The sequence below is a fragment of the Hordeum vulgare genome, chromosome 1H (genome assembly GCF_904849725.1).
Source record: "Hordeum vulgare subsp. vulgare chromosome 1H, MorexV3_pseudomolecules_assembly, whole genome shotgun sequence".
NCBI classification, from domain to species: domain Eukaryota; kingdom Viridiplantae; phylum Streptophyta; class Magnoliopsida; order Poales; family Poaceae; genus Hordeum; species Hordeum vulgare.
Window position 1 is genome coordinate 246213077 of NC_058518.1, and position 23851 is coordinate 246236927.

The following is a 23851-nucleotide window of genomic DNA, read 5'->3' on the forward strand; positions in this document are numbered from 1 at the left end:
CTCAGGAATTCATCTCTGTGATCATATCATAGATATTTTATCCTCTTGTCATGACGATCTTCACTCTGAAATAGCTTGAACTTTTCAATATTTCAAACTTGTAATTCATCAAGCAAATACTCATGTATCTACTCAAATCGTGAGTGAAGTAAGAACATAACGATATCCACTGCTTGCCTCAACACTCATTGGACTGCACACATCAAAATGTATTACTTTCAACAAGTTACTTTCTTGTTCCATCTCACTGGAAAAACGAGGCCTTCAGTCATCTTTCCCATGTGGTATGATTTGCATGCCTCAAGTGATTCAAAATAAAGTGAGTCCAAATGATCCATCTGCATGGAGTTTCTTCATGCGTTTATACCAATAGGCATGGTTTGCATGTCTAAAACGTTTAAAAAATGAGTGAGCACAAAGATCCATCAACATGGAGCTCTTTCATGCATTTTATACCAATATAACTCAAACGGCAGTGCCACAAGTAAGTGGTACTATCATTACTACTTTGTATCTTTTGGCATCAATATTATGAACATGTGTACCACTATGATCGAGATTCAATAAACCATTGAAGGTATTTATTCAAGTAAATAGAATAACCATTATTCTCTTTAAATGAATAATCGTATTACACTAAACATGATCTAATCGTGTTCATGCTCAACGCAAACACCAAATAACAATTATTTAGGTTTAACACTAATCCCGATGGCAGAGGGAGTGTGCGATGTTTGATCACATCAACCTTGGAAACACTTCCAACACATATCGTCACCTCGCCTTTAGCTAGTCTCCGTTTATTCCATAGCTTTTATTTCGAGTTACCAACACTTTGCAACCGAACCGGCATCTTATACCCTCGTGCTACTAGGAGTACTTGTAAAGTACACATCAATATCATGTATATCCAATATACTTCTGACGACTCTGCCAACCTTCTCATCTACCAAGTATCTATGGTAGTTCCTCTTCAGTGATTGTTCCCCTCATTACAGAAGCACCTAGTCTCGGGTTTGAGTTCAACCTTGGGTCTCTTCACTAGAGCAACAACTGGTTTTGCCATTTCATGAAGTATCCCTTCTTACCCTTGCCCTTCTCGAAACTAGTGGTTTTACTAACCATAAACACCGGATGCTCCTACTTGATTTCTACCTTCGCGGTGTCAAACATCGCGAATAACTCAAGGATCATCATCTCTATCCCTCATATGTTATACTTCATCACAAAGCTCAGGTAGCTTGGTGACAGTGACTTTGGAGAACCATCATTATCTCATCTGGAAGACTAACTCCCACTCGATTCAAGCGATTGTAGCACTCGGACAATCTAAGTACATGCTCAACGATCGAGCTTTTCTCCCTTACTTTGTAGACAAAGAATCTTGTCGGAGGTCTAATACCTCTCAACAAGGGCACGAGCCTGAAATCCCAGTTTCATATCTTGGAACATCTGTATGTCCCACGACATTTGAAACGTCTTCGGTGCCTCAATTCTAAGTTGTTTAAGCATTATGCACTGAACTATCATGTAGTCATCAAAAACGTGTATGTCAGAGGTTCGCAACATCCACAAACGACGCTCTGGGTTTAACACACTCAGCGCTTGATACGTCTCCATCGTATCTACTTTTCCAAACTCTTTTGCCCTTGTTTTGGACTCTAATTTGCATGATTTGAATGGAACTAACCTGGACTAACACTGTTTTCAGCAGAATTGCCTTGGTGTTATTTTTGTGCAGAAATCAAAGTTCTCCAAACGTCCTGAAAATCTACGGGGAGCAGTTTTGGAAAATATAAAAAATATATGCGCCAAGTTCCACTTGAGGGGGTGGGCCACTGGGCCACAAGCCCTGGTCCGCCACCACCCCCTAGTGGCGGTGGGCAGGCTTGTGGGGCCCACAAGGCTCTACCGCCCCCAACCTCAGGTCTATAAGTTCACTTTCATCCCAGAAAAAATAAAAAGAGAAGTTTTCGTCGCGTTTGCGATATGGAGGCGCCGCCATCACCTATTCTTCATCTGGAGGGTAGATCTGGAGTCCGTCTTGGGCTCCGGAGAGGGGAAATCGGCGCCATCGTCATCACCAACCTTCTTCCCTCTCCAATTCCATGAAGCTCTTCGTTGTTCGTGAGTAATCTATTCATAGACTCGCTCGACGGTGATGAGTAGGATGAGATCTATCATGTAATCGAGTTAGTTTTGATGGGGATTGATCCCTAGTATCCACTATGTTCTAAGATTGATGTTGCTACTACTTTGCCATGCTTAATGCTTGTCACTAGGGCCCGAGTGCCATGATTTCAGATCTGAAATTATTATGTTGTCACCAATATATGTGTGTTTTAGATCCGATCTTGCAAGTTGTAGTTACCTACTATGTGTTATGATCCGGCAACCCCGGAGTGACAATAACCGGAACCACTCCCGGTGATGACCATAGTTTGAGGAGTTCATGTGTTCACCAAGTGCTAATGTGTTGGTCCGGTTCTTTATTAAAAGGAGAACCTTAATATCCCGTAGTTTCTTTTTGGACCCCGCTGCCACGGGAGGGATGGACAATAGATGTCATGCAAGTTCTTTTCCCTAAGCACGTATGACGACACATGGAATGCGTGCCTACATCACATTGACGAACTAGAGCTAGCCACATATCACTCCATGTTATAACTGTTGCATGATGAATATCATCCAAACAAATCACCGACCCATTGCCTACGAGTTTGTCCTAATGTTGCTACTGATGTTACTTGTCTTGCTCTGCTGCTGTTACTACTGTTGCTACTGCTGTTACTTGTCTTGCTCTGCTGCTGTTACTACTGTTGCTACTGCTATTACTTCTCTTGCTGTGCTGCTACTGTTGCTACTACTGTCGCTTGCTACTGCTGTCACTACTGCTGTTCCTTGCCACTGCCGTTACTCGCTACTTTGCTGTTACTACTTTGCTTGCAGATACTAATCTTTCAGGTGTGGTTGAATCTGACGCATTCAGCTGCTAATACTCGAGAGTATTCTCTCACCTCCTATCCGGCGAACCAACAAATTTGGGTTGAATACTCTACCCTCGAAAACTGCTGTTATCCCATGTGCTTGTGGGCCATCAACAACATTCTTCTAGTTTCACTGTCGAAGAGTGCTAGCAGCATTCTTCTGGTGCCATTGCAGGGGAAGGTTTGTTGTCATCAGCATTCGTCTAGCTATTGCCAGAGAGTGCCGGTCAGCATTTTTCCGGCGCCGTTGCCGGGGAGGTATTGCTATATTCTCTGAGTCACTTGGGATTTATATCTACTCATCACTATGAAGAATCTGAAGGATCCAAAAACCAAAGTCTTGCTCTGAACTACGAGGGGAGGTAAGGAACTGCCATCTAGCTCTGCACTTGATTTACCTTCAGTTATGAGTAAGTTTGCGACATCACCTCCTGCTAGAAATCTTGATATGTCGCCTCTGCTTGATGATGCTTATGATGGTACTCCTAGAGATGCTATGCTTGATACTATGCGTGATGATACTATGCTTGATATTATGCCTGATACTGCTAGAGATGCTATGCCTGATACTACTTTGCCTGATATTGCTAGAGATGCTATGCTTGATACTGCTAGAGATGCTATGCCTGATGATGCTATGCTTGATACTGCTAGAGATACTAATTTTCGTGATGTTCCACTAGGGGTATTCCTTGATGCTCAGATTGCTAGAGTTACTGCCAATGCTCGTGATACTTCTGAAACTACCGATACTATTGAGATAGAACCTCCTTTTGCTCCTGCTAGATCTAGCTCTCCTAGATATGAATTGCCTGATATACCTGAGGGTTACGTTATGGAGGGAGAGATAGCTGATGATTTTCTTGCGTGTAAGGATGCCTATGACGCTAAAAATTACTTCTCAAGTGGAAGGAAAAATCTCGGGAAGCTAAGATGAAATACGACCCAAAGTTTGCCACTTCACCTATCTTTATCACCGATAAGGATTATGAATTCTCTGTCGACCCTGATATAATCTCTCTAGTCGAATCTGATCCTTTTCACAGTTATGAGTCTGAGACGGTCGTAGCCCATCTTGCCAAACTACACGATATAGCCACCCTTTTCACTAATGAGGAGAAGATCCGCCACTACTACATCCTTAAGATGTTTCCTTTCTCTCTAAAGGATGATGCTAAAACCTGGTTCACCTCTCTTGCTCCTGGATGTGTGAGTAGTCCCCAGGAGATGGTCTATTACTTCTGTAAGAAATATTTCCCTGCCCATAAGAAGCAAGCTGCCTTGTAGGAAATATACAACTTTGCTCAATTCCAAGAAGAGAGTCTTCCACAAGCTTGGGGGAGGCTCATCCAGCTACAAAATGCTTTGCCTGATCAACCTCTTAAGAAGAACGAGATACTTGATATCCTCTATAATGGACTTACCGATGCCTCTAGAGACCACCTAGATAGTTGTGCGGTTGAGTTTTTAGGGAACGAACTATAGAACAAGCTGAGACCTTACTAAATAACATCTTGATCAACGATAATGCTTGGACTATTCCCGAACCACCTCCTAAGCAAACTCCTAAGATAAGAGGTATTCTATTCCTCAGTCCCGAAGATATGCAAGAAGCCAAGAAATCCATGCAAGAGAAAGGCATTAGATCTGAAGATGTCAAAAATCTACCACCTATCGAAGAGATCCATGGTCTCAATAACCCGATACAGGTAGTGGAAGTGAATTCTCTGCGTAGGTTTGATGAGAGTGATATTCCTTTTGATAAACCCGCTAGCCTATGCTTTGATGAATTTGACAACTTTGTTGCCAAACAACAGAGTTTCAATGATTATGTTAGCAGACATTTGGAACAAAGTACTCGTATGCTTAGTCATTTAAGTGCTTGTGTAGACAGAAATGTCAATGATCTGAAGCTTCTGAGTAAACATGCCTCTATGATTACTACTCAGGTAGAACAAGTACTTAAAGCTCAGAATGACCTGCTCAATGAATTAAATGACAACTCTGTCAGAGTGATTACTAGAGGAGGCAAAATGACTCAGGAACCTTTGTATCCTGAAGGTCATCCTAAGAGAATTGATCAAGATTCTCAAGGAATTAATGCTGATGCACCCAGTCATCCTAAGGATAAGAAGAAGGATGATAGAAAACAACATGCCAGTTTGTCAAATACTGTCACACCGGAAGAACCTAATGATATTTCTGCGTCTGATGCAGAAACACAATTTGGTGATGAACATGAACCTGGTGACAATATGGACAGTGATGTTCATAATAATGCTCAACCTAGCAATGTTGAGGATGTGGAGATTGAACCTACGGTTAATCCTGATAACCCACAGCCTAAGAAATACGACAAGAATGACTTCACTGCTAGGAAGCATGGTAAAGAAAGAGAGCCATGGGTTCAGAGACCTATGCCCTTTCCTCCTAAGCCATCCAAGAAAAATGATGATGATGATTTTGAGTGCTTCGTTGAGATGATAAGACCCATCTTTCTGCAGATGCGGTTAACTGATATGCTCAAGATGTCTCCATATGCCAAGTACATGAAAGATATCGTGACTAATAAACGGAAGATACCAGATCTTGAGATCTCCACCATGCTTGCCAACTACACTTTCAAAGGTGGAACTCCTAAGAAACTTGGTGATCCCGGAGTGCCCACTATACCTTGCTCCATTAAAGGAAACTACGTAAGAACTGCCTTACGTGACCTTGGAGCTGGTGTTAGTGTTATGCCGCTCTCTCTTTATCATAGACTTGAGTTGGATAAGTTGACACCCACTGAAATTTCTCTCCAAATGGCCGACAAATCAACTACTTTCCCTATCGGCATTTGCGAGGATGTGCCTGTTGTGGTTGCTAACACCACTATCTTAACAGACTTTGTTATATTGGATATTCCCGAGGACGATGCCATGGCTGTCATCCTCGGAAGACCCTTTTTAAACACTGCAGGGGCTGTTATAGATTGCAACAAAGGCAATGTCACTTTCCATGTCAACGGTAATGAGCACACAGTGCACTTTCCGAAGAAACGATATCAAGTACATTGCATCAATGCTATCGAAAAGACTTCATCGATTCTTATTGGGAGCTTTAAATGCCCTATTCCTCGTGTCAAGATGAAGTATGATTTGCTTGTTGGGGAGATACATATCCCCATTGAGGTGACTTAGTGGCTATTCGAAATTCTTCGTTCTCTCTTGAGATTCGAGAAGGTTTTGTCATGAGGACTTGATCAACCTCATTGACGGATTTCTTTCGATGACCATGAAACAAATGAATCAAAGAGTCACATACCTCTGTTTTAAGCTTTCATTTTCTATTGCTTGGAAGAAAAATGATAGAGTTAGTTTAGTTTTTCCTGTTTTCAGTTTTATAGTCCCGGAGAAAAATACCTCGAAAATAAAAGTTCTCCGATGGTCCTAAAAATTTAGTATGATTTCCTCTGGGATTTTTGAATATTACTGGGCCTGAGAGCTAGCCTGGGGGCCAGACCAGTGGGCCACAAGCCCTGCCACCGCCACCTACCCCCCTGGTGGCGGAGTGCAAGCTTGTGGGGCCCACAGGGACCCCCTCCACTCATTCCAGCTCCCAGCCTCTTCTTCCACCTCTAGAAAAAATTGTTTCGCAGCTCGAACCCGTGTTCTTGCTCATTTGGCTGTGATTTTCGATCTCCTTGCTCAAAGCACCATTCTCCGAACCGTTTTGGGGAAATTACTCCTTGGTAAGTGATTCCTCCATTGGTCCATTTAGTTTTTGCTCTAGTGCTTTAGCCTTCGCATATTCTCGCTACCTTGGTGACCTTGTTCTTGAGCTAGAAATGTTGATTTTAGCTGGTCCCAAGTAGTTTTAGCGCGTGATACGGTCTCTAGGCACTAGTAGGAGTAGTTTCTACAAGGTGTGGTGGGTCTTCATTCACTTTTCTCTTGAACTTCAAAAATTTCAGCAAAAGGAAATTATGTTCAGGAGGAAGTTTCATGGTGGTTCCTCAAGTAAGAAGGGTCCTCATCTTTCTTTTTGGGAGCCTGAACCTTTTCAACTAAGGGACGCACCGGTACAACCATGTGAATGGACTTCCAATGAGTTCATGATCGAAGCAGGTTTCAAGGATGAGTTTGATACACTTGTCCACAATGCCGGGTTAGAAGAATTCCTCTGAGATAAATGTGAACAGTATGCTATGCCCACTACCTCTTTCGTGCATAGATTTAAATTCTCAGTTGGCCGTGACTCATCCATATTGTTTGATCTGTACGATAAATCCTATACCGTGGATCTGGGGATTTCAATAGGATTTGCAAGATACCCGATGGGGGTAGTACTAATGATCCTTCTAAGTCTTCGGTCAGAGACTTTGTCTCCAGTATAAATGTTGGTGAGATTAGAGATATCACGCAAGCCACCATAGGAAGCATCCATTTCCCTGCCTTGCACTACCTTGCCCTCTTCATTGGTAGGTGCATTAACGACAAGGGTGCACATTGTCACCTATGTGCTTCCGACCTTAGTATCCTTAAGAGCGCAGTAACAGGTGACATGAGCTTCTATATGGGAGCTATAATAGCAAGGAGGATGAATAAAAATGCCAGTGAGGGGGATTTCTTTGGTGGAGTTTATGATACACGCTTAGCAAATTTTCTTGGAGTATCCACCCGTCCAGAAGACCCTCCTCTCCGTACAGCCTACCTCGATCGTGTCACTCTAACACGCTACCAGTTCCTTGAGAGAGATCGTGGATCCCTCCTATACCGCTTGATATTTAACCGACAACGTGTTTTCCATATTACCCTTCCTGCTCCTGCTTTCTTTGACTTTCAGGTAAAACGAAGATACTACATAACCATAGGAGAGGCAGAGGAGTATGAGAGGGAGGCGACTGCTGTTCGACTTCGTGAGGTAGCTATTCAGGCAGTGGCTGCAGCACTCCCGTATAACACCCATTATGATTTTGGGTTTCGCTAGGACCATCTGTGGGAGTAGGCCAAGCTAGGCCAAAAGCCTAAGCTTGGGGGAGTATGTGTTCTCACCGACTTTACATTCATGCCTATGCTTTCACTTTGTTAGCCGGTGTTTACACTTTGCCACTGTATTATCCATGCTAGTTTATTTTCATCTTCTTGTTTTCTTGTTTTGTGTCCTTTTGAGAAAACCCAAAAATATTTTTTCTTTCTTCTTTTGCTTGTTGGGAGCTTTCCCGTGTAAATAGTTTTCTTTTTCTTTGTGTCAAGGTAGAAGATATTGGTTACAATGCTCAGTGGTCCTTGCATGCTTACCTGTTTAGGTTTCAAAAGAGACATATTACTTTGTCTTCTCCTTTGTGTTTGCCTGCAGATTCAGCTTAGTCCAATGCGCTTATTATTGTTCACATTGTTCGATCGTGCAAATGAAGGCAATAATGATGATATATGATGAAGTGACTGAGACTGAAAATTTGGTATGAACTCTATCTATTTTGTTTTTGTAAATATGACTAGCTTGTCGACCCAGATTTAGCTTTGTTGTGAGAGAGCCATGTTTGCAATAACAACTTAGAGATCATAGTTTCTGATGCCACGCTTATTTAACTGAGAGCTTATAATGGTTTGTCTTGAATGCCAACATAGATTTTGAGATGACTATGATGTAGTATGATAGGATGGTATTCTCCTTTGAATGTTTCAAGTGGCTTGACTTGGCGCATGTTCATGCATGTAGTTGAAACAAAATCAACATAGCCTCTATGATGTTCGTGTTCATGGTGATTTATATCCTGTTCATGCTTGCATTTAATGTTAGTCAAACTCATTGCATCTTGATGACTGTTGTCGCTCTCTAGTTGGTCGCTTCCCAGTCCTTTGCTAGCCTTCACTTGTACTAAGCGGAATACTGCGTGTGCATCCAATTCCATAAACCCAAAAGTTTTTCCATGAGAGTCCACCATACCTACCTATTTGCGGTATCTACCTGCCGTTCCAAGTAAATTTGCATGTGCCATTCTCTAAACCTTCAAGAAATAATCTGTTTTGCATGCCCGAACCGCTCATGTGGTGACAGGGGGCTATTGGTATCTTCCATGCTAGTAGTGTTATCCTCGACATGTGTTTATTCACTGTCATTCATGAGAAAGGGGTCGGTAATTGGAATGCCGAGTTCCACGCTTAAATCGAAAACATAAATGTAAAACAAGACTCCCCCCGGATTGATGTTAGTATGGAGGGTACCCGAGGATTCGGCTAGCCGTGGAGTGTGATTGATTGGTGGTGGGGGAGTTAAAACTTTACTTTTCTATTTGGGAACCGCCAATAGCATTAGTAGCATGGAAGATATTGAGAACTCTTTCATTGCGTTGACAATGAAAGCATGCCACCCAAAATTATTATCTCTGTTTTCAAAGCTTGAGTTCTGGCACCTCTGCAAATCAATGCTTCCCTCTGCGAAGGACCTGTCTATTTATTTTCTTGTAGAGTCATCCTCCTCTTATATAAGCACAAATTAGAGAGCACCTCTGTCATTTTTATGCTTTGCTTTTGATTAATATTGAGTATGACTATGACTGGATCTTCGTTGCTATGAATTACAATGTTTGGTCAGCCCTTGATCTTTGAAAGTGCTCTGCATTTATGTTTTGCGGTCTTAGAAAGAGCTAGCGAGATACCACCCTATTCATATTGCTTCATGCTTGTTTTGATGGAAGTGTTGGTATTTGAAACTCATTATTATTTGCTCGTTAGCTGATTATGCCATTGAGATTAGTTTATCATGAGACCTTTGTGTCATTTGCTTATGTGGTTAACTTGTGATCTTGCTGAAATTCTGGTTATGAGTTAGACATAGTTGCAACAACAAGATCAAACAGAGTTTGTCAAAGTTTTTCTTTCTCTCTCAGTTTGTCAACTGAGTTGCTTGAGGACAAGCAAGGTTTTAAGCTTGGGGGAGTTGATAAGTCTCCATCGTATCTACTTTTCCAAACTCTTTTGCCCTTGTTTTGGACTCTAATTTGCATGATTTGAATGGAACTAACCTGGACTGACGCTGTTTTCAGCAGAATTGCCTTGGTGTTATTTTTGTGCACAAATCAAAGTTCTCCAAACGTCCTGAAAATCTACGGGGAGCAGTTTTGGAAAATATAAAAAATATCTGCGCCAAGTTCCACCTGAGGGGGTGGGCCAGTGGGCCACAAGCCCTGGCTCCGCCACCAACCCCCTGGTGGCGGTGGGCAGGCTTGTGGGGCCCACACATCTCTCCCGCCCCCAACCTCGGGTCTATAAGTTCACTTTCATCCTAGAAAAAATAAAAACAAAAGTTTTCGTTGCTTTGCGATACGGAGGCGCTGCCACCACCTATTCTTCATATGGAGGGCAGATGTGGAGTCCGTCTTAGGCTCCGGAGAGGGGAAATCGTCGCCATCGTCATCACCAACCTTCTTCCCTCTCCAATTCCATGAAGCTCTTCGTCGTTCATGAGTAATCTATTCTTAGGCTCGCTGGGCGGTGATGAGTAGGATGAGATCTATCATGTAATCGAGTTAGTTTTGATGGGGATTGATCCCTAGTATCCACTATGTTCTGAGATTGATGTCGCTACTACTTTGCCATGCTTAATGCTTGTCACTAGGGCCCGAGTGCCATGATTTCAGATCTGAAATTATTATGTTGTCACCAATATATGTGTGTTTTAGATCCGATCTTGCAAGTTGTAGTTACCTACTATGTGTTATGATCCGGCAACCCCGGGGTGACAATAACCGGAACCACTCCCGGTGATGACCATAGTTTGAGGAGTTCATGTGTTCACCAAGTTCTAATGCGTTGGTCCGGTTCTTTATTAAAAGAAGAACCTTAATATCCCGTAGTATCCATTTTGACCCCGCTGCCACGGGAGGGATGGACAATAGATGTCATGCAAGTTCTTTTCCCTAAGCACGTATGACTACACACGGAATGCATGCCTACATCACATTGACGAACGGGAGCTAGCCACATATCTCTGTGTGTTATAACTGTTGCATGATGAATGTCATCCGATGAATAGCCGACCCATTGCCTACGAGTTTGTTCCACTGTTGCTGTGACTCGAGGAACCACGTACTTGGGGTGGTTCTTCTCATCCTCCTTGGGGTTACGGCTTGAAGAGCCTCTCTAGAGCCTCCTCATCTTTTTTCCTTTTCTAGCTCTGAAAATTTCTGAAATTTTTAGAGACTTCGAAAGAAAAGTGAGTAAGGATTAGCCCAACTCGTAGCAACTACTCCTACTAGTTCCTACAGACCGTATCACGCGCTAAAACTACTTGGGACCAGCTAAAATCAACATTTCAAGCTCAAGAACAGGGTCACGAAGGTAGCAAGAATACGCGAAGGATAAAGCACTAGAGTAGAAACTAATTGGACCAATGGAGGAGTCACTTACCAAGGAGTAATTTCCCCAAAACGGTTCGGAGAATGGTGCTTTGAGCAAGGAGATCGAAAATCACAACCAAATGAGCAAGGACACGGGTTTGAGCTGTGAAATGATTTTTCCTAGAGGTAGAAGAAGAGGATGGGAGCTGGAATGAGTGGAGGGGGTCCCTGTGGGCCCCACAAGCTTGGTACCTGCCGCCAGGGGGAGGTCGCGGCTACAGGGCTTGTGGCCCACTGGTGTGGCCCCTAGGCCAGCTCTCAGTCCGAGTAATTTTTAAAATTCCAGAAAAAATCATATTTGATTTTCAGGACCATCGGAGAACTTTTATTTTCGGGGTACTTTTCTCCGGGACGCTAAATCAGAAAACAGGAAAAACTAAACTAAATCTATCATTTTTCTTCTAAGCAACATAAAGTGAAAGCTTAAAACAGAGGTATGTGACTGTTTGATTCATCCATTTCATGGTCATCGAAAGAAATCCGTCAATGGGGTTGATCAAATCCTCATGACAAAACCTTTTCGAATCGCAAGCGGAAATGGAGAATTGTCGAATAGCCACTAAGTCACCTCAATGGGGATATGTATCTCCCCAACAAGCAAATCATACTTCATCTTGACACGAGGAATAGGGCATTCAAAGCTCCCAATAAGAATCGATGAAGTTTTTTCGATAGCATTGATGCAATGTACTTGATATCGTTTCTTCGGAAAGCGCACTGTATGCTCATTACCGTTGACATGGAAAGTGACATTGCCTTTGTTGCAATCTATAACAGCCCGTGCAGTGTTTAAAAAGGGTCTTCCGAGAATGACAGCCATGCCATCGTCCTCAGGAATATCCAAGATAACAAAGTCTGTTAAGATAGTGGTGTTAGCAACCACAACAGGCACATCCTCGCAAATGCCGATAGGGAAAGCAGTTGATTTTTCGGCCATTTGCAGAGAAATTTTAGTGGGTGTCAACTTATCCAGTTCAAGTCTACGATAAAGAGAGAGCGGCATAACACTAACACCGGCACCAAGGTCACATAAGGCAGTTCTTATGTAGTTTCCTTTAATGGAGCAAGGTATAGTGGGCACTCCGGGATCACCAAGTTCCTTAGGAGTTCCACCTTTGAAAGTGTAATTGGCAAGCATGGTGGAGATCTCAAGATCTGGTATCTTCCGTTTATTAGTCATGATATCTTTCATGTACTTGGCATATGGAGACATTTTGAACATATCAATTAACGACATCTAGAGAAAGACAGGTCTGATCATCTCAACGAAGCGCTCAAAATCCTCATCATCCTTTTTCTTGGATGGCTTAGGCGGAAAGGGCATAGGTCTCTGAACCCATGGCTCCCTTTCTTTACCATGCTTCCTAGCAGTGAAGTCATTCTTATTGTATCTCTTAGGTTGTGGGTTATCAGGATTAACCGAAGGTTCAATATCCACATCCTCATCATTGCTAGGTTGAGCATTATTATGAACATCCCTGTCCATATTGTCACCAGGTTCATGTTCATAACCAGATTGTGTTTCTGCATCAGACGCAGAAATATCATTTGGTTCTTCAGGTGTGACAGTATTTGGTGAACTGACATGTAGATTTCTATAATCCTTCTTCCTCTCCTTAGGATGACTGGGTGTATCAGCATTAATTCCTTGAGAATCTTGATCAATTCTCTTAGGATGGCCTTCAGGATACAAAGGTTCCTGAGTCATTTTGCCTCCTCTAGTAATGACTCTGACGGAGTTGTCATTTAATTCATTGAGCAAGTCATTCTGAGCTTTAAGTACTTGTTCTACCTGAGTAGTAATCATAGAGGCATGTTTACTCAGAAGCTTCAGATCATTGACATTTCTGTCTACACAAGCACTTAAATGACTAAGCATACGAGTACTTTGTTCCAAATGTCTGCTAACATAATCATTGAAACTCTGTTGTTTGGCAACAAAGTTGTCAAATTCATCAAAGCATAGGCTAGCAGGTTTATCAAAAGGAATATCACTCTCATCAAACCTACGCAGAGAATTCACTTCTACTACCTGTATCGGGTTATCGAGACCATGGATCTCTTTGATAGGTGTTAGATTTTTGACATCTTCAGATCTAATGCCTTTCTCTTGCATAGATTTCTTGGCTTCTTGCATATCTTCGGGACTGAGGAATAGAATACCTCTTTTCTTAGGAGTTGGCTTAGGAGGTGGTTCGGGAATAGTCCAAGCATTATCGTTGATCAAGATGTTATTCAGTAGGATCTGAGCTTGTTCTATAGTTCGTTCCCTAAAAACACAACCGACACAACTATCTAAGTGGTATCTAGAAGCATCGGTGAGTCCGTTATAGAAGATATCAAGTATCTCGTTCTTCGTAAGAGGGTGATCAGGCAAAGCATTCTGTAGCTAGATGAGCCTCCCCCAAGCTTGTGGGAGACTCTCTTCTTTGAGTTGAGCAAAGTTGTATATTTCCTGCAAGGCAGCTTGCTTCTTATGGGCAGGGAAATATTTCTCACAGAAGTAATAGACCATATCCTGGGGACTACTCACACATCCAGGAGCAAGAGAAGTGAACCAGGCTTTAGCGTCATCCTTTAGAGAGAAAGGAAACATCTTAAGGATATAGTAGTAGCGGATCTTCTCCTCACTAGTGAAAAGGGTGGCTATATCGTGTAGTTTGGTAAGATGGGCTACGACCGTCTCACACTCATAACCGTGGAAAGGATCATATTCGACTAGAGAGATTATCTCAGGGTCGACAGAGAATTCATAATCCTTATCGGTGATAAAGATAGGTGAAGTGGCAAACTTCGGGTCGTATTTAATCCTAGCTTTCAGAGATTTTTTTCTTCCACTTGAGAAGTAATTTCTCAGCGTCATAGGCATCCTTACATGCAAGAAAATCCTCAGCTATCTCTCCCTCCATAACGTAACCCTCAGGTATATCAGGAAATTCATATCTAGGAGAGCTAGATCTAGCAGGAGCAAAAGCAGGTTCTATCTCAATAGTATCGGCAGTTTCAGAAGCATCACGAGTATTGGCAGTAACTCTAGCAATATGAGCATCAAGCAATACCCCTAGTGGCATATCAGGCAAAGCAGTATTAAGCATAGCATCATCAGGAAAAATAGCATCTCTAGCATCATCAGGCAAGGCAGTATCAAGCATAGCATCATGGATAGCAGTATCAGGCATATTATCTCTAGCAGTATCAGGCATAGCATCTCTAGCAGTATCAGACATAGCATCTCTAGCCGTATTAGGCAAAGCATCATCAAGCACAGGCGACATATCAAGATTTCTAGCAGGAGGTGGTGTCGCAAACTTACTCATAACTGAAGGTGAATCAAGTGCAGAGCTAGATGGCAGTTCCTTACCTCCCCTCGTAGTTGAGGGAAAAAGTTTGGTTCTTGGATCTTCCAGATTCTTCATTGTGATTAGCAGATATAAATCCCAAGTGACTCAGAGAATATAGCAATCCCTCCCCGACAACGGCGCCAGAAAAATGCTGCTAGCAGTCCCCGGCAACGATGCGAGAAAGATGATGTTGACGTGAGCCAGAAAAGAGCTGCTCCCAGTTGCTCAACAATTAGCAATTGTCTTGCAATGGACCACCAGCGTGTGGGATCGCGGCAGATTTCGAGGGTAGAGTATTCAACCCAAATTTGTTGGTTCGCGCGACGGGAGGTGAACGAATATTCTCCCGTATTAGCAGTTGAATGTGTCAGATTCAACCACACTTGAAAGATTAGTATCTGCAGGCAAAGTAGTATGATAGCAACGGTGCCAGAAACAATCTGTTGACGGCAGACTATTCTTAACGGTTGTATCAATGGCGCCAGTAAGTTGCCCGTAGACGGGAAATATTCTTTCCCGACAACGACACGAGAAAAAGTATTGTAGCAGGTAGCAGCAGTGCAACGAGTAACAACAGTGGCAAGGAACAGCAGTAGTGATAGCAGTAGCAAGTAGCAACAGTAGCAAGTAACAACAGTAGCAAGTAACAATAGCAACAACAGTGGTAACAGCAGTAGCAGCAGAGCAAGTAACAGTAGCAGCAAGTAACAGTAGCAGCAACAGTAGTAACAACAGCAGAGCAAAACAAGTAACAGCAGCAGAGCAAAACAAGTAACAGCAGCAGTGGGACAAACTCGTAGGTAATGGTTCGGCGATTCGAAGGATGACATTCATCATGCAACAGTTATAACACGGAGAGATATGTAGGCATGCATTCCGTGTGTAGTCATACGTGCTTAGGGAAAAGAACTTGCATGACATCTATTGTCCATCCCTCCCGTGGCAGCGGGGTCCAAATGGATACTACGGGATATTAAGGTTCTCTTTTTAATAAAGAACCGAAACAACGCATTAGCACTTGGTGAACACATGAACTCCTCAAACTATGGTCATCACCGGGAGTGGTTCCGGTTATTGTCACTCCGGGGTTGCCGGCTCATAACACATAGTAGGTAGCTACAGCTTGCAAGATCGGATCTAAAACACACATATATTGGTGACAACATAATAATTTCAGATATGAAATCATGGCACTAGGGCCCTAGTGAGAAGCATTAAGCATGGCAAAGTAGTAGCAACATCAATCTCAGAACATAGTGGATACTAGGGATCAATCCCCGTCAAAACTAACTCGATTACATTATAGATCTCATCCTACTCATCACCGCCCAGCAAGCCTACAAATAGATTACTCACGAACGATGAAGAGCTTCATGGAATTGGAGAGGGAAGAAGGTTGATGATGACGATGGCGACGATTTCCCCTCTCCGAAGCCCAAAACGGACTCCACTTCTGCCCTCCAGATGAAGAACAGGATGTGGCGGCGCCTCCGTATCGCAAACGCGATGAAATCTTCTCTCCTGATTTTTTAGGGATGAAAGGGAATAAATAGCGCTGGAATTGGGGGCGGGAGAGCCACGTGGGCCCCACAAGGTTGGTAGCCGCCACCAGGGGGGCCGCGGCTACAAGGCTTGTGGCCCACTGGCCCGTCCCCTCCGGTGGATCTTTGCGTAGGTATTTTTCATATTTTCTAGAAATATTCTTCATAAATTTTCAGGAAGTTCCGAGTACTTTCATTTCTGCACAAAAACAACACCATGGCAATTCTGGTAAAAATAGCGTCAGTCAGGCTTAGTTCCATTCAAATCATGCAAATTAGAGTCCAAAACAAGGGCAAAAGAGTTTGGAAAAGTAGATATGATGGATACATATCACGCACCAGCCCTTAGTGGGCTTGTGAGACATCCCAAGAGGGCCTTGGCGCCAAGAGAAGAAAACCAAAGAAAAAAAAGGGGAGGTGGGAAGGAAGAGAAGGACTCCACTTTCCAATCCTAATTGGAGTAGGATTCCTCCTCTCCTCCCTAGCCGACACACCCTTGAGGGCTTGGCCCTCAAGGAAAGCCTCCTCCCCCTCCCTCCTATATATAGTGGTGATTTAGGGCTGATTTGAGACAACTTTTGCCACGTGCAACTCAGATCTGGACACCATAGTTCTTCCTCTAGATTGTATTTCTGCGGAGCTCGGGCAGAGCCCTGCAGGAGTAGATCGTCACCACCACCGGAGCGCCGTCATGCTGCCGGAGAACTCATCTACTTCTCCATCTTGCTTGCTGGATCAAGAAGCCCGAGATCATCGTCGAGTTGTAGTGTGCTGAACGCGGAGGTGCCGTCGTGGGACGATTCATGGGGCGGATCGAGGGACGTGAGGACGTTCCACTACATCAACCACATTTCTTAACGCTTCCTACTGCATGATCTACAAGGGTACGTAGATCCAAATCTCCTCTCGTAGATGGACATCACCATGATAGGTCTTCGTGTGCGTAGGAATTTTTTTATTTTCCATGCAACGTTCCCCAATAGTGGCATCATGAGCTAGGTTCATGCGTAGATGTTATCTCGAGTATAACACAAAGGGTTTTGTGGACAACGATGTTCGATTTGCTGCCCTCCTTAGTCTTTTCTCAATTCGGCGGTATTGTTGGATTGAAGCGGCCCGGGCCGACATTATTCGTACGCTTACGAACGACTGGTTTCATCGATTGACATGCAACCTCGTTGCATAAAGATGACTGGTGGGTGTCGGTTTCTTCAACTTTATTTGAATTGGTTTTGACCGAGGCGGTCCTTGGAGAGGTTAAATAGCAATTTGCACATCTCCCTTGTGGTTTTTACGTAAGTAAGATGCGATCATACTAGATACCCATAACAGCCACGTAAAACATGCAACAACAAATTAGAGGACGTCTAACTTGTTTTTGCAGGGTATGCTTGTGATACGATATGGCCAATGACGTGATGTGATATATTGGATGTATGAGATAATCATGTTGTAATAGTTAATATCGACTTGTACGTCGATGGTACGGGAACCTCAAGGAGCCATAGGGTTGTCTTTAAACTAACGTTTGTGTTTGCAGATGCGTTTACTATATTGCTAGGACGTAGCTTTAGTAGTAATAGCATAAGTAGCACGACAACCCCGATGGCGACATGTTGACGGAGATCATGATGATGGAGATCATGGCGTGGCGCCGGTGACAAGAAGATCGTGCCGGTGCTTTGGTGATGGAGATCAAGAAGCACATGATGATGGCCATATCATGTAACTTATGAATTGCATGTGATGTTAATCCTTTTATGCACCTTATTTTTCATAGAACGACGGTAGCATTATGAGGTGATCTCTCACTAAAATTTCAATACGAAATTGTGTTCTCCCTGACTGTGCACCATTGCTACAGTTCGTCGTTTCGAGACACCACATGATGATCGGGTGTGATAGACCCAACGTTCACATACAACGGGTGCAAGACAGTTGCACACGCGGAAAACTCGGGTTAATCTTGACGAGCCTAGCATGTGCAGACATGGCCTCGGAACACATGAGACCAAAAGTTCCAGCATGAATCGTATAGTTGATATGATTAGCATAGAGATGCTTACCACTGAAACTATTCTCAACTCACGTGATAATCGGACTTGAGTTAGTGAATTTGGATCATGTACCACTCAAATGACTAGAGAGATGTACTTTTTGAGTGGGAGTTTAGCAAGTAATTTGATTAGTTAAACTCTAATTATCTTGAACATAGTCTAAGTCCACTTTCAAATATTTGTGTTGTAGATCAATGGATCACGCGACAGTCACCCTAAATTTTAATATGTTCCTAGAGAAAGCTAAGTTGAAAGATGATGGAAGCAACTTTGTAGACTGGGCTAATAATCTTACGTTGCTCCTGCAAGCGAGGAATAAGGATTATGTCCTTAATGCTGTGCTAGGAGATGAACCCCCCCCCCCCCCCCGCTACGGCTGACCAAGATGTTAAGAATGCTTGGTTAACCCGTAAGGAGGACTACTCAGTAGTTCAATGTGCAGTCTTGTATGGCTTAGAGCCGGGACTTCAACGTCGCTTTGAGAGTCATGGAGCATATGAGATGTTCGAGGAGTTGAAGTTCATCTTTCAGAAGAACGCCCGGATCGAGAGGTATGAGACCTTTGATAAATTCTATGCTTGCAAGATGGAGGAGAATTCGTTTGTCAGTGAACATGTGCTCAAAATGTCTGGGTGCTCAAACCGTCTAGCTAAGCTGGGGATTGAACTCCCGCAAGAGGCTATCACTATCAGAATTCTTCAATCACTGCCACCAAGCTACAAGAGCTTTGTGTTGAACTATAACATGCAAGGGATGAACAAGTCACCCGGTGAGTTACTCGCGATGCTAAAAGTCGCAGAGTCAGAACTCCGTAAAGAGCATCAAGTGTTGATGGTGAATAAGACCACTAGTTTCAAGAGAAACGGCAAAGGAAAGAAGGGTAATTCCAAGAAGAGCGGCAAGCCTGTTGCTAATCCGACGAAGAAACCCAAAGTTGGACCTAAGCCTGAAACAGAGTGTTATTATTGCAAGGGTATGGGTCACTGGAAGCGCAACTGCCCCAAGTATTTGGTTGATAAGAAGGCGGCCAAGGAAAAATTAGGTATATTCGATATACATGTTATTGATGTGTACTTAACCAGCTCTCGTAGTAGTGCATGGGTATTCGATATCGGTTCTGTTGCTCATATTTGCAACTCGAAACAGGAACTGTGGAATAAACGAAGGCTGGCAAAGGATGAAGTGACGATGCGCGTGGGAAATGATTCCAAGGTTGATGCAATCGCCGTCGGCACAGTTTCACTTCAGTTACCATCATGATTGGTTATGAAACTAAATAAATATTATTTAGTGCGTGCGTTAAGCATGAACATTATATCTAGATCTTGTTTATTGTGAGAAAGTTATTCGTTTAAGTCACAGAATAATGGTTGTTCTATTTCTATGAGTAATATCTTTTATGGTCATGCACCCAATGTGAGAGGATTGTTCACATTGAATCTTGATAGAGATGATACGCATAAAAATAACATTGAGACCAAAAGAGTTAGAGTTAACAATGATAGCGCCATGTTTTTGTGGCACTGCCGCTTAGGTCATATTGGTGTAAAGCGCATGAAGAAACTCCATTCCGATGGACTTTTGGAGTCACTTGACTTTGATTTACTTGACACGTGCGAACCATGCCTCATGGGCAAGATGACTAAGACTCCGTTCTTCGGAACAATGGAGCATGCAAGTGACTTGTTGGAAATCATACATACCGATGTGTGCGGTCCGATGAGTGTGGAGGCGCGCGGCGGATATCGTTATTTTCTCACCTTCATTGACGATTTGAGTAGATATGGTTATGTCTACTTGATGAAGCACAAGTCTGAAACATTTGAGAAGTTCAAGCAATTTGAGGGTGAAGTTGAAAATCATCGTAACAAGAAGATCAAGTTCCTACGGTCTGATCGTGGGGGTGAATATCTGAGTTCCGAGTTTGGTGCTCACTTAAGACAATGTGGAATTGTTTCATAGTTGACACCGCCTGGAACACCACAGCGTAATGGTGTGTCCGAATGTCGTAATCGTACTTTATTAGAGATGGTGCGATCTATGATGTCTCTTACCGATTTGTCGTTATCGTTTTGGGGTTATGCATTAGAGACAACTGCATTCACTTTAAATAGGGCACCATCAAAATCCGTTGCGACGACACCATACGAACTGTGGTATGGCAAAAGACGAAAATTGCCGTTTCTTGAAGTTTGGGGATGTGATGCTTATGTCAAAAAGCTTCAGCCTGAAAAGCTGGAACCCAAGGCGGAAAAGTGCGTCTTCATAGGTTACCCAAAAGAGACAGTTGGGTATACCTTCTATCTCAAATCCGAGGGCAAAGTGTTTGTTGCTAAAATTGGAGCTTTTCTTGAGAAGGAGTTTCTCTCGAGAGAATTGAGTGGGAGGAAGATAGAACTTGATGAGGTTGTCAAACCTCTAATCCCTCTAGATGGTGGCACAGGGCAAGGGGAAACCCCTGTTGCTGCGGCGCCGCTTGAGGAGGAAGTTGATGATGATGATCATGAAACTTGGGATCAAGTTCCTATCGGACCTCGCAGGTCGACAAGATCACGTACTGCTCCTGAGTGGTACGGTAATCCCGTCTTATCAATTATGTTGTTGGACAACAATGAACCTGCGAATTATGAAGAAGCAATGGTGGGCCCGGATTCCAACAAATGGCTGGAAGCCATGAAGTCCGAGATAGGATCCATGTACGAGAACAAAGTGTGGACTTTGGAAGTACTACCTGAAGGCCGCATGGCTATTCAGAACAAATGGATCTTTAAGAAAAAGACGGACGCAGACGGTAATGTGACCGTTTATAAAGGTCGACTTGTGGCAAAGGGTTTTTCCTAAGTTCAAGGAGTTGACTACGATGAGACATTCTCACCGGTAGCGATGCTTAAGTCCGTCCGAATCATGTTAGCAATAGCTGCCTTTTACGATTATGAAATATGGCAGATGGATGCCAAAACGGCCTTCCTTAACGGTTTTCTTAAGGAAGAGTTGTATATGATGCAACCCGAAGGTTTTGTCGATCCAAATAATGCTAACAAAGTGTGCAAGCTCCAGCGATCCATTTATGGACTGGTGCAAGCATCTCGGAGTTGGAATAAGCGCTTTGATGAGGTGATCAAAGCATTTGAGTTTATACAAGTGGTTGGAGAATCTTGTACTTACAAGAAAGTGAGTGGGAGCTCTGTGGCATTTCTAATATTATATGTGGATGACATATTGCTGATTGGAAACAATGTGGATGTTTTGGAGAGCATAAAGGATTACTTGAATAAAAGTTTCTCTATGAAGGACCTAGGAGAAGCTGCATACATTCTAGGCATTAAGATCTATAGGGATAGATCGAGACGCCTGATAGGACTTTCACAAAGCACATACCTTGATAAAGTTTTGAAGAAGTTCAAAATGGATCAGTCCAAGAAAGGGTTCTGGCTAGTATTACAAGGTATAAAATTGAGTAAGACTCAGTGCCCAGCAACATCGGAAGATAGAAAACAAATGAGTTCCGTCCCCTACGCTTCAGCCGTAGGTTCTATCATTTATGCAATGATGTGCACTAGACCGGACATCAGCTTGGCCATAAGTATGGCAGGCAGGTTTCAGAGTAATCCAGGAGTGGATCACTGGACGGTGGTCAAAAATATTCTGAAGTACCTGAAAAGGACTAAGGAAATGTTTCTCATTTATGGAGGTGACAAAGAGCTCGTCGTAAAAGGTTACGTCGCCGCAAGTTTTGACACCGATCCGGATGACTCTAAGTCGCAAACCGGATACGTATTTATTCTTAATGGGGGTGCAGTAAGCTGGTGGAGTTCCAAGCAGAGCGTCGTAGCAGATTCCACATGTGAAGCGGAGTACATGGCTGCCTCGGAGGCAGCAAAGGAGGGTGTCTGGATGAAGCAGTTCATAACAGATATTGGAGTTGTGCCGAGCGCACTAGATCCATTAACCCTGTTATGTGACAACACTCGTGACATTGCCTGAGCAAAGTAACCAAGGTTTCACAAGAAGACCAGACACATCAAACGACGCTTCAACCTCATCTGCGACTACGTCGAAGGAGAGGACGTGAATATTTGCAAAGTCCACATGGATTTGAATGTAGTAGACCCACTGACTAAACCTCTTCCACGGGCAAAACATGATCAACACCAGAACTGCATGGGTGTTTGATTTATTACAATGTAAATCGCATGGTGATGTGAGGACTAGATTATTGACTCTAGTGTAAGTGGTAGACTGTTGGAAATATGCCCTAGAGGAAATGATAAATAGTTATTATTATATTTCCTGTTTAAAGATAATCGTTTATTATCCATGCTATGATTGTATTGAATGAAAACATAGATACATGTGTGGATACATAGACAAAACAATGTCCCTAGCAACCCTCTAGTTGGGTAGCCAGTTGATCAATGATAGTCAAGGTTTTCTGGCTATGTGCAAGTGTTGTCACTTGATAACTCGATCACATCATTAGGAGAATCATGTGATGGACTAGACCCAAACTATGAACATAGCATATTGATCGTGTCGTTTTATTGCTATTGTTTTCTGCATGTCAAGTATTTGTTCCTATGACCATAAGATCATATAACTCACAGGCACCAGAGGAATACCTCGTGTGCATCAAAGGTCACAACGTAACTGGGTGACTATAAAGGTGTTCTACAGGTATCTCTGAAGGTGTCCGTTGAGTTAGTATGGATGAAGACTAGGATTTGTCACTCCGTGTGACGGAGAGGTATCTCGGGGCCCACTCGGTAATACAACATCACACACAAGACTTGCAAGCAATGTGACTAAGTGTAAGTCACGGGATCTTGTATTACAGAACGAGTAAAGAGACTCGTCAGTAACGAGATTGAAATAGGTATGCGGATACCGACGATCGAATCTCGGGCAAGTAACATACCAAAGGACAAAGGGAATGACATACAAGATTATATGAATCCTTGACACTGAGGTTCAACCAATAAGATCTTCAGAGAATATGTAGGATCCAATATGGGCATCCAGGTCCCGCTATTAGATATTGACCGAGGAGTGCCTCGGGGCATGTCTACATAGTTCTCGAACCCGCAGGGTCTGCACACTTAAGGTTCGATGATGTTTTAGTATAGTTGAGTTATATGTGTGGTTACCGAATGTTGTTCGGAGTCCCGGATGAGATCACAGATGTCACGAGGGTTTCCGAAATTCTCCGGAAACGAAAATTGATATATAGGATGGTTTCATTTTGTTACCGGAAGGTTTTCGGGCATTACCGACATTGTACCGGGAGTGATGAATAGGTTCCGGAAGTTCACCCTGAGGGGGGCAATCCACCCGGGGGAAGCCCAATGGCCTTAGGGGTGGCGCACCAGCCCTTAGTGGGCTGGTGGGACAGCCCAAGAGGGCCTTGGCGCCAAGAGAAGAAAACCAAAGAAAGAAAAAAAGGGGAGGTGGGAAGGAAGAGAAGGACTCCACTTTCCAATCCTAATTGGAGTAGGAATCCTCCTCTCCTCCCTGGCCGGCGCACCCTTGAAGGCTTCGACCTCAA